Raw genomic sequence first — 17,119 nt, 5'->3', positions numbered from 1 at the left:
GTTTGACCTCAGTAGGTCTGGACTAAGGTTGAAGAAATATATTTCTACTAATCTCCAAAGTGTTACAGATGCTGTTGATCTAGGGGGCACCCTTTTAAAAACCACTGAATTAGATTGACAGTTGCATTATAAAGAGCGACAATTTAAGAGAAAAGAAAATTGAATGATATCTATAAAGCATGCAGAGAAAAATAACAGTCAACCTGGAATTGAAACCCAGGAAAACTATCTTCCAAGAACAAGTGCAAAATACAGATTTGTTGGATGAACAAAAAAAAAAAAAAAAAAAAAGGAATGTTACCCAAAGAGTTCCACTGAAATAACTTCTAAAATATGTGCTTCAGCAAGAAAGAAAATTAACCCATAAGGAAGATCTGATATGGAAAAGGGAATATGCAAGCACAGAAAATGGTAAACATGGATTAATTTAAACCAACATTAATCGTGCAAAAGAAAAACATTGCTCTCTTCTCTGAAGGACTACAGAAGTTAATTTAAAATTAATATTCTAGAATGCTGGGCAACTGGGTGGCTCAGTTGGTTAAGTGTCTTCTTTCAGCTCAAGTCATGATTCCAGGTCCTGGGATCAAGTCCACGTTGGGCTCCCCTGCTTGTGCTTGTTCTCTAATAAATAAAAAATATATTTAAAAAATAAAAATAAAAAAATACTCTAGAATGCAAAGGCATACAGGTCAAGATTGGGATGGGCAGATTTAAAACATTTTAAGTTCTTTGTTTTATGTGAAGAGAATACATATCGATTTAATTACACTTATAGGACAGCCCAGGTGGCTCAGCAGTTTTGCGCTGCCTTCAGCTTAGGGTGTGATCCTGGGGAACCGAGATCGAGTCCCACGTCAGGCCCCCTGCATGGAGCCTGCTTCTCCCTCCACCTATGTCTCTGCCTCTCTCTCCCGGTGTCTCTCATGAATAAATAAATGAAATATTTTTAAAAAACAATAATAATTACACTTATAAAAAATTTAAATTTCCTATACATTTATTACGTGAACAGAACCAGAATATATAACAACCAAATTAGTTTAAGGGAATGTATAGGAGATTGAATATATATATATTCCAATTATATGTATATTATATATATATATATTATATATATATTCCAAAAAATTTACAGAAAGAAAAAAATTAAGTAGCAGAAAATAATCTAAATAAATCAGTAATCACTGTCAGTACACATGAACTAAACTTTCTAATTCAAATATAGACTGTCAGATGTTAAAAATTAAGGTTCAGGCACCCGATGTATATAAGATATATGTAAAACACAAGGGTTTAGAAAAAAAAAATGAAAGGAAAAATGATTTTAAAAATTGTATCAAATAAATACAAACCAAGATTTTGTCATAGCTATGTTATTTTCAGACCAAATAAACTTTACACAGCAGAAATCACTGAGATTTATAGAATCACTATATGTATTGATCAAAAATTCAATTTATTCATGCAAATTTTTTTTACATTCTACTGTGTGCTGACCACTGTTTTAGACACTATAGATACAGCAGTGAACAAAAAGGAAAATTAAAATTTAAAGTTTATATATGCCTAATATCATAATTTAAACCCTACAGAGTAAAAAACTGAATTGAACTACAATATGAAACTGATAAATCCACCATAATAGGAGATTTTTAAAAACACACCTCTCTGATAAATCAAATGCAGGGGAGGAAAGAGTAAGGCTAAGGTCCAAGATCTAAGATGGCAGCGTAAGAAGATCCTAAACTCATCACCTCCCACAGAGACACACTGACTCTGTACTTACATATATAGCAGTTTCTCCTGAAGAAAAACTGAGGGCTAATAGAAGAGCTTCCATGCAACAACAGAGGGACCAAAAAAGAAGAGTAGGGAAGGAGACATTGTAAGGATGGCAACCATACCTCCCAGTGCAGTGACTTAGTTAAGGAGGAATATTACTGAAGAACCTGCAGACAGATGCATCTGTCCTGGGGACACAGAAAAAAATAGAAGTTTAAAAGGCACTAGACTATACACGAAGGAAATCCATTACCTAATCCTAGGGTGTCCACAAAATGCATGAGGAACTGCTTAAAATCTAAGTCAAAGATGCCTGAGACCATCATTTCTTAGTTCCCCATCCACCTTGAAAATGCAGGAAGGAGCAATGACTAGGTAGTCTAGCTGGCCTGCTAGGCCCACTCCAGCAGGTCCCAAGCCCCTAGCCCACACCAGATCTAGCTGTTTTACCAAGGAAGACCAGGTGCAGTGTGTTTCAGGAACTCCACCTACCCAGGCACCTGCCTGCACCCAGCTGAACTATCTCACCAAGAAGACCCTGGCATACCATGCTGTGGGAACCCTCTGGCCTGTATCCAACCAGGCATCCCTGCCAAGGCAGCTCCAGCATATTACACCCAAGAATCCCCCTGGCTCATGCCTGCTCCAGCTCCAGTTCCAGCTATCTTGCCAAGGCAACCTCAGTGCAGCATACCCCAGAAACCCACCCTCCACCTGTGTCCACTGAAGCTTCAACTCCTCCCTCACCAAGAAGACCTTGGTGTATGATGCTCTAGGATCCCTATGGCCTACACCCACTCCATCCCCCACCATTCTGGATGAGCATCACCATGGTGTTCCATGCACCACATGGTGTGGCACACCCCAAGACCCCACAGCCCATTACCACTCCAACCCCAGCTGTCCCACTAGGGTAGCCTTGGTGTAGTACCCCCAGGAACCTCCAGCCCACACCTGCACCAGTTCCAGCAAACATGCCAAAGCTGCCAATGACATACAGTCTACATAGGGAATACTCCTACACAAGGCCACTCAAGACCAGGTGCTGTTCTGCTTGATTTACAGAAACAAACACAGAAAATCAAAATGAGTAGAGACAGAAACATTTTCCAAACAGAAGAATAAGATAAAACCCCAGAGGAAAGAAACTAATGAAATGGAGATAAGTAATTTGCCTGATAAAGAGTTCAAAGTAATGGTCACAAAGATGATTAACAAACTCTGGAGAAGAATGGATCTCAGTGAGAACTTTGACAAAGAGAGAATCTAAGAAGGAACTAATGAGAACTGAAGAATATATGAAGTGAAATGAAAAACACTTAAGGGACTCAACAGCAGACTAGATGGTACAGGAAGATGGGTCAGCGATCTTGAAGACATAGTGGAAATCACCTGATCAGAAGAGCACAAAGAAAAATGAATTTTAAAAAATGAGAACAATTCAAGTCACCTTTGGGGCAACAAGGTAATAATACAAGGGTTGCAGAAAAACAAGAGAGACTGAAGCTTATTTGAAAAAAAAACTTCCTTAACCTGGGAAAGAAAACACATATTTAAGTCCAGGAAGCATAGAGAGCCCCAACAAAGTAACCTCAAAGAGATTCACAGCAATATACATTATAATAAACAAAATTGGTGAACTTCTTGCCAGCCTTATTAAGAAAAAAGGAGAGAAGTCTAAACAAATAAAAGAATCAAAAGAGAATTTACAACTATTACAGAAATGCAAAGGATCAAAAGGGACAACTACAAACAATTGTATACCAACAAATTGGAAAATGGAGAAGAAATGGATAAACTCCTATAAATACAACCTCCTAGTAGGTCACAAAGAATTAGAAAATCTGAGTAGATTGATTTCAAGTAATGAAATTAAATCAGTAATTTTAAAAATCCCCAAAACCAAAGTCCAAGACTAGACAACTTCACAGGTGAATTCCATCAACCATTTAAAGAACACTTAGTACCTATCCTTCTCAATTATTCCCAAAAAAAGAAGAGGAAGGAACACTTCCAAGCTCATCTTAGGAGGCCAGCATTATTCTAATACTAAAAGTAGGCAAGAAGGCCACAAGAAAGGGAAAATTATAGGGCAATATCCCTGATTAAAATAAATGTAATAAAAGGATCTTACACCACACTAAAGTGGGATGTATTCCAGAAATGCAAGAATTATTCAGCATCTGCAAATCAAACATTCTATACCATATTATCCAAAAATGGTAAAAATATTATGATTGTCACCAGAGATGCAGAAAATGCAACATCCATTTATGATAAAAACTCTCAACAAAATAGGTACAGAAGAAATGTACCTAAACATAATATATGCCATATATGACAAGTTCACAGCTAATATTACATACAATGGTGAAAAGCTGTTAATTTTTTTCTCTAATATCAGGAACAAGATAAGGATGCCCACTCTCACCACTTCGATATAGTACTAGAAGTCTTAGACATGCCAATCAGGCAAGAAAAAGAATAAAAGGCATACAAATTGGAAAGGAAGAAACTAAACTGTCACTATTTTCAGATGATATGACATTGTTTATAGGAAACCCTAAAGACTCCACCAAAAATGGTTAGTATCAACAAATCAGTAAAGTTACAAAATATAAAATGAACATAAAAATTAGCTGCATTTCTGTACACTAATAGGGAGCTATCAGAGAAATTAAGCAAGCAGTCTCATTTATAAATGCATTAGGAGGAACAAAATATATAGGAATAAATTTAACCAAAGAGGTAAAAGACCTATACTCTGAAAACTGTAAGACGTCAATGAAAGAAATTGAAGATGAGACAAATATGGAAACATATACCATGCTCATGGATTGGATGAATTAGTATGGCAAAAATGTCCACAGCTATCTACAGATTCAGTGTTATCCCCACCAAAATACCAATGCCGTTTTCCACAGAACTAGAATAAAGAACCTAAAACTTTATCAGACCACAAAGGCCCCAGAGTCAAAAAAAAAAAAAAAAAAAAAATCTTGAGAAAAAAGAACAAAGCTGAAAGCATCATGATCCCTGATTTCAACCCATACTACAAAGTTGCAGTAATCAAGACAGTATGTATAGTACTGACATGAAATCAAGAAAACAACAACAAAAAAACAAAAAAAAAACAAAACAAAAAAAAAGAAAAGAAAAGAAAAGAAAGAAATCAAGATACACAGATCAATTGAACCAAATAGAGAACCTAGAAATAAACCTATACATATATGATCAATTAATTTATGATAAAGGAGGTAAGAATACACAGTCGAGGAAAATGCAGTTTCTCCAATAAATAGTGTTGGGAAATCTGGATAGTTACATGCAAATGAATGAAACTAGGCCACTATCTTACATCACATACAAAAATAAATTCAAAATGGATTAAAGACTTGAATGTAAGACCAGAAACCATAAAAATCCTAGAAGGAAAACCTAGGGAGTAAACTCTTTGACATCACTCTTGGCAGTATTTTTTTGGACCAGTCTCCTGAGGTAAAGGCAACAAAAGATAAAATAAACAAATGGGATTACATCACACTAAAATGTTTTTGCACAGTGAAGGAATCCAACAAGATGAAAAGGCAATCTATAAACTGGAAAAGATAGCTCCAAATCATACATCTGATAAGGGATTTATATCCAAAATATATAAAAACTATACTCAACAGTATCAAAAAACAGAACACCTGATCTAAAAAATGGACAAAAGGGGGTACCCTGGGAAGCTCAGTCCATGAAGTGGCTGCCTTTAGCTCAGGCCATGATCCCAGGGTCCTGAGATCAAGCCTCACATTAGGCTCCTTGCTCAGCAGGGATTCTGCTTCTCCCTCTCCCTGCCGCTCTCCCTCTGCTTGTGCTCACTCTCTCTCTGATAATTAATTAATTAATTAAAATAAAATAAGATCATAGATAGATGGATAGATAAACAGGCAGCCAAAAGTGAGGCACCTGGGTAGCTCAGTTGGTTAAGCAGCTGACTCTTGGTTTTGAATCAGGGTCCTGGGATTGAACCCTACATTGGGCTCCACATTAAGCAGGGAGTCTAGTCCACTTAAGGATTCTCTCTCTCTTCCTCTGCCCTTCCCACCATGCATGCGAACTCTTGAGTACATGCACATGTGACCTCTTTCTCTCACTCTCAAATAAATAAATCTTTTTTAAAAACAGGCAAAGAGCACTGGGTGGCTCAGCTGGTTAAGCATTGACTCTTGATTTTGGCTCAGGTCATGATCTCAGGGTCCTAGGATCAAGCCCTGCTGTCAGGCTCACACTCAGTGGGGAGTCTAATTGTCTCTTCTCCCTCTGCCCCTCCCCCTGATTAGGTGCTCTCGCACTCTCTCTCAAATAAATCTTTTTAAAAAAATAAAGATTAAAATTTAAAAATGGGCAAAAGACTTCAATACACATTTTGCAAATAAGACGTACCAATAAACAATAGGCACATGAAAAGATGCTCAACATCACCTACCATAGGAAAATGTAAATCAAAACTATAATGATATATCACCTCGTAACTATAAAACTGAATATTATCAAAAAGATAAAAAAAAAAAGACACAAGTCTTGGTGAGGAGGTCCAGAAAAGGGAATCTTTATATACTGTTAGTGGGAATATAAATTGGTACAGTCACTGAATAAAACAATATGGAGGTTTCTCAAGAAATTAAAAATAGAACTACCATAGGATCCAACAATTCTACTTCTGATATGTATCTGAAAAAAATTAAAACATTTCAAACATATGCACTCCTATGTTCATTGCCGCATTATTTACAATATCCAAAATATGGAAGCAACCTAAGTGTCCATCCATAGATGAATGGATAAAGAGGATGCAGTACATATATACAATGGAACATTACTCAGGCATAAAAAAAGGAATGAAATCTTGCCATTTGCAACATCATGGATGGACCTACAGGGTATTATGCTAAGTGAAACAAATCAGACAGAGACAGACACAGCATAGGATCCCACTTATATGTAGAATCTAAAAAAATGATCAAACAAAATAGAAACAGAATCACAGTTACAGGAGACAAACTACTGGTCACTAGAGTAAGGAAGGCTTGGGGAGTGAGGGAAATAGGAAAAAAGGATTAATAAGCACAAACTTCCAGTTATAAGATAATTTAGTCATGGAGATGTAGTGTAGTGTACAACATAAGGAATAGAGTCAATAATATCACAGTAACTTTGTATGGTGACATATGGCAATGATACTTACCATGAAGATCATTTCATAAGGTATAAAAATATCAAATCACTATGACGTACACCTGAAAGTAATAGGATATTTATTGTATGTCAATTATACTTCAATAAAACAGACTTAAGGCTATAGCAGAACTGAATGCCATAATTAACAGCTGATTTAACAGACAGGTATAGAACTAATGCTACATGAGAAAACAAATGAATATATCAGGGCATATACAAGAGCTCAATAAACTTCAAGTGATAAATATCACATAGACCTTATACTCTAAGTTCAACATTAAAAAATCAATAGCAAAAAGTAAATAGAAAAACATTCAAAAAAAAAGAAAAACATTCATATGTATGGAATTTAGGAATAACTAATTGGGGAAAAGATACAATAAGAAAGGGGAAAAGAAATATATAACATTAGGAATGAAAATGGAACATAACCACAGATGGAGCAGGGATTTAAAAGCGAATAACAGTGAACTGTAACCCTGAATTCCAGAATATACATTAAATGGAAGACTTCTTGAAAAAAAACATGAACTGTGACAGTTGACTCAAGAAAAAAATCTAAAACTATTAAAAATTAAATAATTAATTAAAAAATAACAACTTTCATTCAAGCATGACTGGGCTCAGATGATTTTATAGAAGCATTCTACAAACCAGTGAACAAATTGATTATAATGTTATACCAACTTTTTCAAGAACAGAAAAGAAAGAATTCTTTCCAAATCTTTTTATGAAGTTAGCATAATCTTCACACCAAAACCAGAGAAGGATATTACAGGAATTTAAAAAAATTACAGACTAGTCTTGCTCATGACCATAGATATGAAAATCATTTTAAAATGATTTTTAAAAAATCATTTAAAAAATTATTTTTAAAAAAAATTTAGCAAACCAAATAGTCCAACCTAAGAGAATATTAAAGGTCAGATTTGCCCCAAGTAAACCAAGGCAGGACCAAGTCATATTTATACCAGTTTATTATTAAAAACCATTAATCCAACTCACCATACTAATTAATTGGATATGGAAAAATCCATATGATCTTATCAGTAGATACGGATAAAAGATATCAAATATTTACTATCCTGTTATTTTTCTGTTTTTTAAATTAGCAAAGATGTAAAAAGAAACTTTCTTAAAATGAGACAAAGATCTCTCCTCATAAAAATAACAAGTACAGAGGTAAGAGAAATATTATAAGTTTTACTTTTAAAATCTGTGACAAGAATACCACTACCACCAATATCACTAATTCTACCCAATGTTACACGAAGGGAAGTAACTTGACCAACTGGACAACAAAAAAAGACACGGGCTAAAAAGAAGAAATTAAACTGTCCTTATTTGCATATGATATGATTGAGCTGCATAGAAGGTCGTCCCAAGATATCTATAATGATTATTAGAATTAATAAGAATTCACCCATTCATTCAAATTATATTTACTGAACACCTACTTAACACTAGAGATAGAGTAAGAGAGACAAAATCATTATGCTTATGTAACTGACATTCTGGTGAAGGAAAACAAATTTAAAATAAGTAAAAAAAAAATTACATAGTATATTGGAAAGTGCTAACTACAGATAAAGATTAATGGAAGAAAAGGATACTAAGGGCAATGGGAGAAAGATAGTAATTTAGCAACCTGATTTTTTATATACTAGCAAATTCTTAGAAAATATAATAAAGACATCATTTACAATAGTAACCAAGTATATGTTACCTATACCAAAGCAACTGTAAGATGTGAAAAATTTTCTTGGAGTAGTATGTTAGCAAGCGCTACCAAACATTTCTGGAAGATCTAATGAAGGAAATGGTACCATATTCATGGGCTGGAAGTCAATAAAGATGTACTTCTCTTTACATAGTTTTAATCCAATTCCAATCATTTGCAATTTTTATGAAATTTGAGAAGCCATCTAAAAATTTTTACATAGAAGGGCCAAGAATAGACAAACACTCCTGGGAAAAAAAATACCAGGCTGGAGTTAGAGGAGACTTATTCATTCAGACATCCTGATTCATTACACAGTTAGAATAATGGAGGCTCTGTATAATTAGCATGTTGACTGATAGCAGAACAAAGAGCCCCGAAGTGGAGCCACACTTAAATGGACACTTGACATATGGCAAAGCAGACACTGCAAATCATTGGGAACAGAATACAGGATGCAGTAAAGCATGCCAGAAAAAAATAGGTATCCATTTGGAGTGACAATGGCTTCCCTCCTCACACCATGCTTTAAAATAAATTCCAAGGGGATTAAGCAGAAACGGTAAGCCCACAAAACGTCTAGATTATAGGAGAATAGACTTGAGAACCTTAACCATGAAAGAAAGCATTGATACATTTAACTTTATTTATATTAATAACTTTTATTTCCAAAAAGATTTCATAGAGGCCACAAAAAACCAAACCACAGATATGAGATGTTTGAAATGTTCATATCTGACAAAATTATAATAATCTGGCTGTAGTATCATAAGGCAGAGGATGAGCAACCCAAGAGAAACATGGACAAGAGAGGTGTACAAGACATCCTTGAAAAAGAAAACTAGGGCAGCCCGGGTGGCTCAGCGGTTTGGCGCCGCTCTCAGCCCAGGGCTGATCCTGGAGACCCGGGATGGAGTCCCACGTGGGGCTCCCTGCATGGAGCCTGCTTCTCCCTCTGCCTGTGCCTGTGCCTCTCCCTTTCCCTCTCCCTCTCTCATGAATAAATAAGATCTTAAAAAAAAAAAAAAAGAAAAAGAAAACTAAATGGCAATTAATTATACAAAAGATGTTTAGGAAGTGTGAGTTCATCCCACGAGACATCACCCTATACTTCCCCAAAATGGAGGAAATGAGAAATGTCAAACGATCAGGGAATAAACAGAGCTCTTATGTACTGAAAAACATGCTATTGTATGCCTCATGGAAAATGACTTCGTATTTTGTGATAAAGGTGAAGATGTGTAGACTCTACAGACCAGCAAATCTACTCCCAGGTGTACACATAGGAGTGTCTTAAGTGTCTACACCAAAATGACATATAAAAATGTTCACAAATGTGAACGGAAAATGGAAAAAAAGTTTGGCAGTTTCCTACACAACTAAATGTGTGCTTACTATGCAACCCAGCCATCACACTCTTGTGCATTTATCCCAGAGAAATAAACACTACCTTCATGCAAAAAACTGCATATGAATGTTCACAGCAGCTTTGTGAACTATGTCAAAACTGGAAACAACCCAAATGTCCTTCACAGAGAATAAATTGAGCACAACTATTCCACGGAATACTACTTGGTAAAAAAAGGAACAAACTATTGGTGCATGCAACAACTTGGATAGATTTCAAAGGAATTATGAGTGGGGGGAAAAGCCATCTCAGAAGGCTACACACTGTGTGATTCCATTTATAGAGCAGGTCTGAAATGACAAAACTATAGGGATGGAGAACAGAGTACCAGGGATCAGGGAAGAAGAAAGGGAGAAGGTGGCTGTGGTATAAAAGAGTAGCATAGGGGATTACTGTGATGGAAATTTTCTGTATCTTGACTGTGTGATGAAATATCATAGAACTGAATACATATGTACACATATACATATACATACACACACACACACACACAAGTGCATGAAAACTGGTGAAATCTGAATAAGGTAAATGGATTTTATCAAGTCAGTTTCCTGGCTGTGATACTACAATGGTTATGCAATATGTTACCACTGGGACAGACTGGGAGAAGAGTGTAGAGATCTCCTTAGAGTATTTCTTACAACTGCATGCAAATATCCAATCATAGCAAAATAAGTTTAATAGAGAAAAACTGTTTTTAAGAGTAAAAAAAATCCTCTATAAAATCTAGATGTTCTTTTAGTGGGACACTGGATTAGTAATCAATGATGTATTTATGAACTGAAGGCATAAACAGGCATATACAGCAGAAAAATGAAAAATGTATACTTCACATATCAATATAGGTAAATCTAGAAGGAGATGGTGGAGAAGGAAAAGAAAACAATAGTGGGAAAAAGAAATTTGCACAAGTCCTATAACATAGTTCTATGCATGGTCATATACAGGCAAGACTTAAGGAAATGTTTTGGTTCGGGATGCCAACATATGTGATAAAATCAAGAAGAGACAAGAAAATGATAAGCACTATATTCAGCAAAGTAGTTACCTCAGGGTGATAGGAGAGGATGTGGGGTCAGAGAGTAGATTTAGAGCACTGATAGATTCTGATGTTTGTGTCTATACAGTCCAGTTTGCTTTTCTTTCTATTCTATACATTTTACTCTTTTGTATGTATTCAATCTTTAGTTTAAAACACACACACACACACACACACACACAAAAGCCTTTTGGGATAGAAAGGTGCTGGGGTAAAACAGAGGTAAAACAAAGACTATGGCATCCATAACAATCCCAAAGACTGTGACTAGAATTATAAGTTCCAAATCCAAAGTCTCAGGTCGGATAGGCAATGATAACATAGCAATAAACAGAACAATCGATCAATCCATTTCTATTCTTTACAAGAGGGATAGAAAAATTTGTGTGTGCATGCACACCCCATATACACATGCCCTATTCCAGTATGGTAACTACTTTGAGTTTCTCTTTAATACAATCAGTAATACAAAAATTACACTTGCAGATAATAGGGAGATGGCTGCAGTACAAAAAAAAAAAAAAAAAAACAACTGCACGGTGGTTCTGTACATCAGCTCTGCAATCACACAACATGGATTGTGAGGTCCCAACATGTGGGTCTTGGTGCCACCATTCCCTAGCTCAGACCCTTGGCAAGGAGTCTTGCACATAAAATGGGACTAACACTACAGTTCTCAAACACTCTGGTTTCAAGATCCCTTTAAATTCTTAAAAATTACTGAGGTTCCTGGGTGGCTCAGCAGTTGAACGTCTGCCTTCAGCTCAAGGTGTGATCCCGGGGCCCTGGGATCGAGTCCTGCATTGGGCTCCCCACAGAGACCCTGCTTCTCCTTCTGCCTGTGTCTCTGCCTCTCTCTCTCTCTCTCTCTCTCATGAATAAATAAAATCTTTAAAAATATATTATTAAAAATTATTAAAGATCTCAAAGATCAATAGTTTATGTGCTTCATTATATTTGTATTAAGTTTATTAATGCAAATAAGGATAAGAAGCCTGTTCCATACTAACATAACATATACTCTATAAAAAATATATTCACGAACAAGAACAAATTAATGAGAAGAGCAGCACTGTTCAGTGTTTAAGCAAACCTCTTTAATGTCTGATTTGATAGAAGACAGCTGAATTCTCACATCTGCTTCAGCACTCTGTCTATTGCACTATGTTGTTTTGGTTGAAGTATATGAAGAAAATCTACCTTTGCACAAATATAAAGTTGACAAAGCAAAGACCCTGTGAATCCCTGAAAAGGTCTCAGGGAACCCCAGGGATTCTTGGGCCTACTTTAGTAACAGCTAGACTAAAAAGTTTTCAATTGCATGATTTCAAACACATGTTGCAATCTTCTGTTTTCCACAACTATTTGGAATAAATTACAGAAAACATGTTAAAATAAAAATGTATGGCTATGCTTAAAAAACTAAGTGTGCATGCATGGCAGGATCGGAGACTCTGTGAAGCAGCATTCTGGCATAAAAAATTGGAAATGGCAACACAGCTGCCCCCTGCATTGAGAAGATGAAAGTTAAAACCTGAATGTCACCAAAAAACAATGAATCAGGTGGTAGCTAAGTTGAGGCACTCCAGGCAGATAAAACCTCCTGCATCATTCCTGCTCTTCCTTAGGGAACAGGTGGCAACAGTGAGGGGTGTCTGTTTGCAGACGGATCTGGGATCAAAGAAGCTAGACAGTATGCCCAGCACCAGGACAAATGGGTGCTTAAGCACAGAATGCCACCTGTTCACCCAACCATTCATCCACCTTGCCAATTCTCACCATACACAGTTCATTCAAAACAGTTACACCTGCTAAGATCCCAAAGCGTAGAGACCATGGATAATATCACAGGAAATTTCAATCACTGAGATAAACACATAATCAAAAATCATCCAATATTGGAGGAAACTCAGGAAAATCATGCAGTATTGAAAGAGCAACAAATCTGACCAATGGCAAAATTTGTATCTGAGAACAAACAATTAATACAGCACTCAGAAGAAGCCTTTTTTTTTTGAAAGATAACATACTGAAAGAGAACCCTTTAAGCTAAACACATTGCTTATTAACCTCCTAAAATGAAAACATGTAAATAATGGGGGTAAAATTCTCAAGAGAGGACTAAAAAGCCAAATAAATACATAGAAAGAGCAAGCTAGAAGGCCGAGTTAATGGGACTGTTTCAACTGCAGCTGAAAGGATAGTAAGAGGAAAAGAAAGAAGGTCAGAAAATGTGAAATACAGATCCAGAAACCAACAGGCTTCTAACAGAAGTTCTGGAGAGGGTGGGGATTGATAATGGAGAGATAGCAATAAGCCAAGAAACAACAGCCAAGAAGTGAAGATGGATACTGATGAATCTTCATTTTGAAAGAGATCACTGAGTGTCTAGCAAGATCGTATTAGGGACACATGTAAATTTCTAAAATCTGAGAAACTCAGAAAAGCTACACATAGAGTAACATCAGTGACATGAAAGACTCAGTAGACAACCAGATTATATGTAGACATAGAAGTCTTACCACAGCCTGCAGCGACAGCCCAGGTGCTTATTACCTACATCAGTCTCTACTCTATCGTCTACACTATCCATCCTAGGAAGCCAGTTGGAAAAGAGCACGGAGAAGACATGGCTGCCCCCTGACTTGTGAGTTGGACTCAGGAGATCAGAGGCTCCTCACCTCCACCCTGTCCTTGGAATGAGGGATCTGCTTGCCTCTCCCACTCTGGGAGGCTGCTCCAAGGACACAGCCTTGAGACAGGTAGATGATACTGAGAACACCTCCATGGAATACATGACTGAACCCAGTTAAGGCCTCTCTATAAACTTCGAAGATTCGGTGAGCAGGTGCAGGGATCCTTGGGGCCACCCAAGACAAGCGTTGTACACAAGTTCCCTTGGTTTATTACAGCCGCCACCTACTGAGTTCCTGGGAAGCTCCAGAAGAGGTTACTAACCAAAAGACGCCAGGCTGCTTTCTAGAAGTTAGACTTGTAAAAAGCCAAACATCAACTTCTGTATAATCATCCCCAAAAGGCCAGGACTTTAATAATTACTGACAGCTTCCCAAGTTTTATCCCTTATTCCAATTTAAGACCAAACAGAGAAAGTAAAGGATGTACTCCCAACCCATCCTATACAATGCCCTGCTTCTATTTAGTCTCCCTACGGCTTCCTTCCAGAAGCTTTCCCATTTCCCTCCCTCCTCTGTCTGCCTCTGAGTCTCCGCCAAGGCAAGTGATGGTAGCTGATTCCCTTGCCGTCAGAAGCTGTGAATAAACAGCCTTTGCTTGCTCTAATTTGCTAGGCCCTTGCATACTTCCAGAGTTACTGTAGAGGCTCCCCTGAGCTTTATCTGCACTGTGCACCACAGGGGCCTGAACTTCAACCAGCTGTGGGACCCACGAGGCTCCCTTGTGCCAGGCACAGCACTGGTTCTGAACTCTACTCTTTCTGTTGAGTTCCTGGGCCATTTCTCCTCAGCTTGGTATATGGATTTTATTATTGGCTTCTATTGGCTCCTTGGTTGAGTCAGAACATTCCTTTTCATCTCCGTTTTGCTTTCTTACTTTCTTTTTTTCCCCCCAGTGCCTAATAGTGTTACAAGAAGGAGGCTCCTAGGGCAGAATGCAGGCGAAGGCCCTAAAAGCCTGGTTTCTGAACTGGCCTCACACCATTTGGTTTTCATTTCTCACCAGACTGACATCCACTGGACAAACTGTTGTAGGTCACCAATGACAGCAAATAAGGTTTTCCTTCATGTTGTGTCCTAAGAGCTTGGCTTTGATCAGAGAAAATGCTGTCTTTGGTTTTCTACCTGCTGAGGGCGAACAATGTCAGGTCTTCATTGAAAAGTGACCAGCAGTCAGGTCAGGAGCCCGAGACACACAGCACATAAGCATTATGTTCCTGCTGACTATCACCAGCTTTCATGGGGTGATCTAAATCTCCTCCACCTGGAAAACCCCTGCTTTTTTTAATTATTTTTTATTTTTATTTTTTATTTTTTTAAAACCCCTGCTTCTTATATGTACTGTGATCACAATCCTAATTCTTGTGTTTATCTTTCCAAATGGCAAAGCTTCACCATGGGTAATCTGGACCTTGTATAGTCAATCTTGGGAACACTTGATTTGAATAAAATTGTTCATTTGAGAGGTGCCTTAGAAAAGGAAAGGAGTAAGATTTCACAAGCCCATTAAGCAGCATTTTTTTTTATTACTATGCAAAGGCCATTAAATGAAATTCTGAATAAGGAATCGCTTCACTAAAAGATTCTTTGGTCAAAGCTAAGGGGCAATGTGACAAATTAAGCAAGAAACAAGGAGACTCACTTGCCTAGTAAATCCTCCCCTCCTCATCCCCTGGTTATCTATGTCCCATATTCCTCTTCCCTGTCCTTCTGATCTCTTTCCTTGCACACTTTCTGGCCATCCTTCTCCTTGTCCAGACCCTCTAGCTTCTCCTAACAACTTTCCTAAAGTTCCCAAATGCCTATGAGGATCCATCCCTCCCATGCACCAAGTGTATAGGGAGCTGAAGAACTTGGACATGGGCTGAATTAAGAGCAGAAATTAAAGATTTCCCTAAACCCAAACAAGATAAGCAAATATTCATAGGAGAATTTAGAATTCTTTGGGTACTTATGACCTAGGATTACCTGACATATATCAACTAGTACTCATGTTGGTCAGAACCTCAGATGCTAAATCCTGGATGGCAAAGCTGATTGGACTGATCTGGAAAGAGACCTACAGGGTCCTTCTTTCCACAATAAACCTGAGAGTCAAGAAAGAAGGGGAGGAGAGGAAAAGAAAGGGAAAGGAAAGAAAAAAAAAAAAACAGCAAAGCCATCTGGTAAGAGGCATACCTGAAGCATTCCCCCGAAACTGTTTGGAGCATAATTTAATCATGCAAACAAAGAAACAAGATGAAGCTATAGAAGATTCTCAGGATTGTCTACAAAATAACTTGTGGCAATACTCAAGAGTTAGGGGTGCCTGGGTGGCTCAGTCAGTTAGACATCTAACTCTTGGTTTCTGCTCAGGTCATCTCAGAGTTGTGAGATTGAGCCCCACATTGGGCTCTGTGCTCAGTGAGGACTCTGGAGATTCTTTTCCTCTGCCCCTCCTCTCTCTCGCTCTCTCTTTCATTCATAAATCAATCAATCAATAAATCTATCTCTAAAAAGAAAAAAAAAGAGTTAAAGGTGCTAACGGATGAGGGGCCTTTCATCTTAATTTGTCAACAGAGTTATACCTGAAATAGAAGACCTAATTCAAAAACAGAATTTAGAACAGGAAAAATCCCATGAGCTCAACTACAACACCCTGCAGAACGTTTTGATAGGACTCTAGAACAAAAATAAGACGGGACCAGACTAAACTCACCCTGCAGACCCAATGCCTAGGTAGCTCACACCACAACCAACCACCTATTGACAGGGTGCCTGTGGATATTGTTAACAGAAGAACACTGAAAACAAATTGTCCCATCTTATAAAAAACCAATACAAAGACAAATCCCTTCACTGGGTGCTCCAAGGAAGGATAAAGTGCCCAGTTTCCTGCCATACTATTGTGATTTCATTAAAATAACACTTGTGAAGTGGAGCCCCAAGGAAGTCAGATGCTGTGCCTCAGTTTGAAAACCCACAATGGAATTGAAGGATTGAAGAAGAGATCCTTATTGGGTCCTGGAGAAATACAAAGCACACCTCCTGGGGCCAGGTAGGGCAAGTGGGGGTGGAGCACAGCAACTGAGGCACATGTCCCTACTGGAGTGCACAGCAGACCATTTTGGGGTTTGTAGGCTAAGGTCAGAATCGTCCATTTGAACCAAAAGAGGGAGGTTTTGTTAAGCTTCTCAGGTTATCTGAGGCTGATCTAAGGCTAATCTAAGAGGTCCACAAGTAGAAGGTCCTGGGAGGCAGGGGAGACT

Source organism: Canis lupus, chromosome 10, assembly GCF_048164855.1.
Source record: "Canis lupus baileyi chromosome 10, mCanLup2.hap1, whole genome shotgun sequence".
Classification (NCBI taxonomy): Eukaryota; Metazoa; Chordata; class Mammalia; order Carnivora; family Canidae; genus Canis; species Canis lupus.
Note: the sequence above shows the minus strand (reverse complement) of the source record.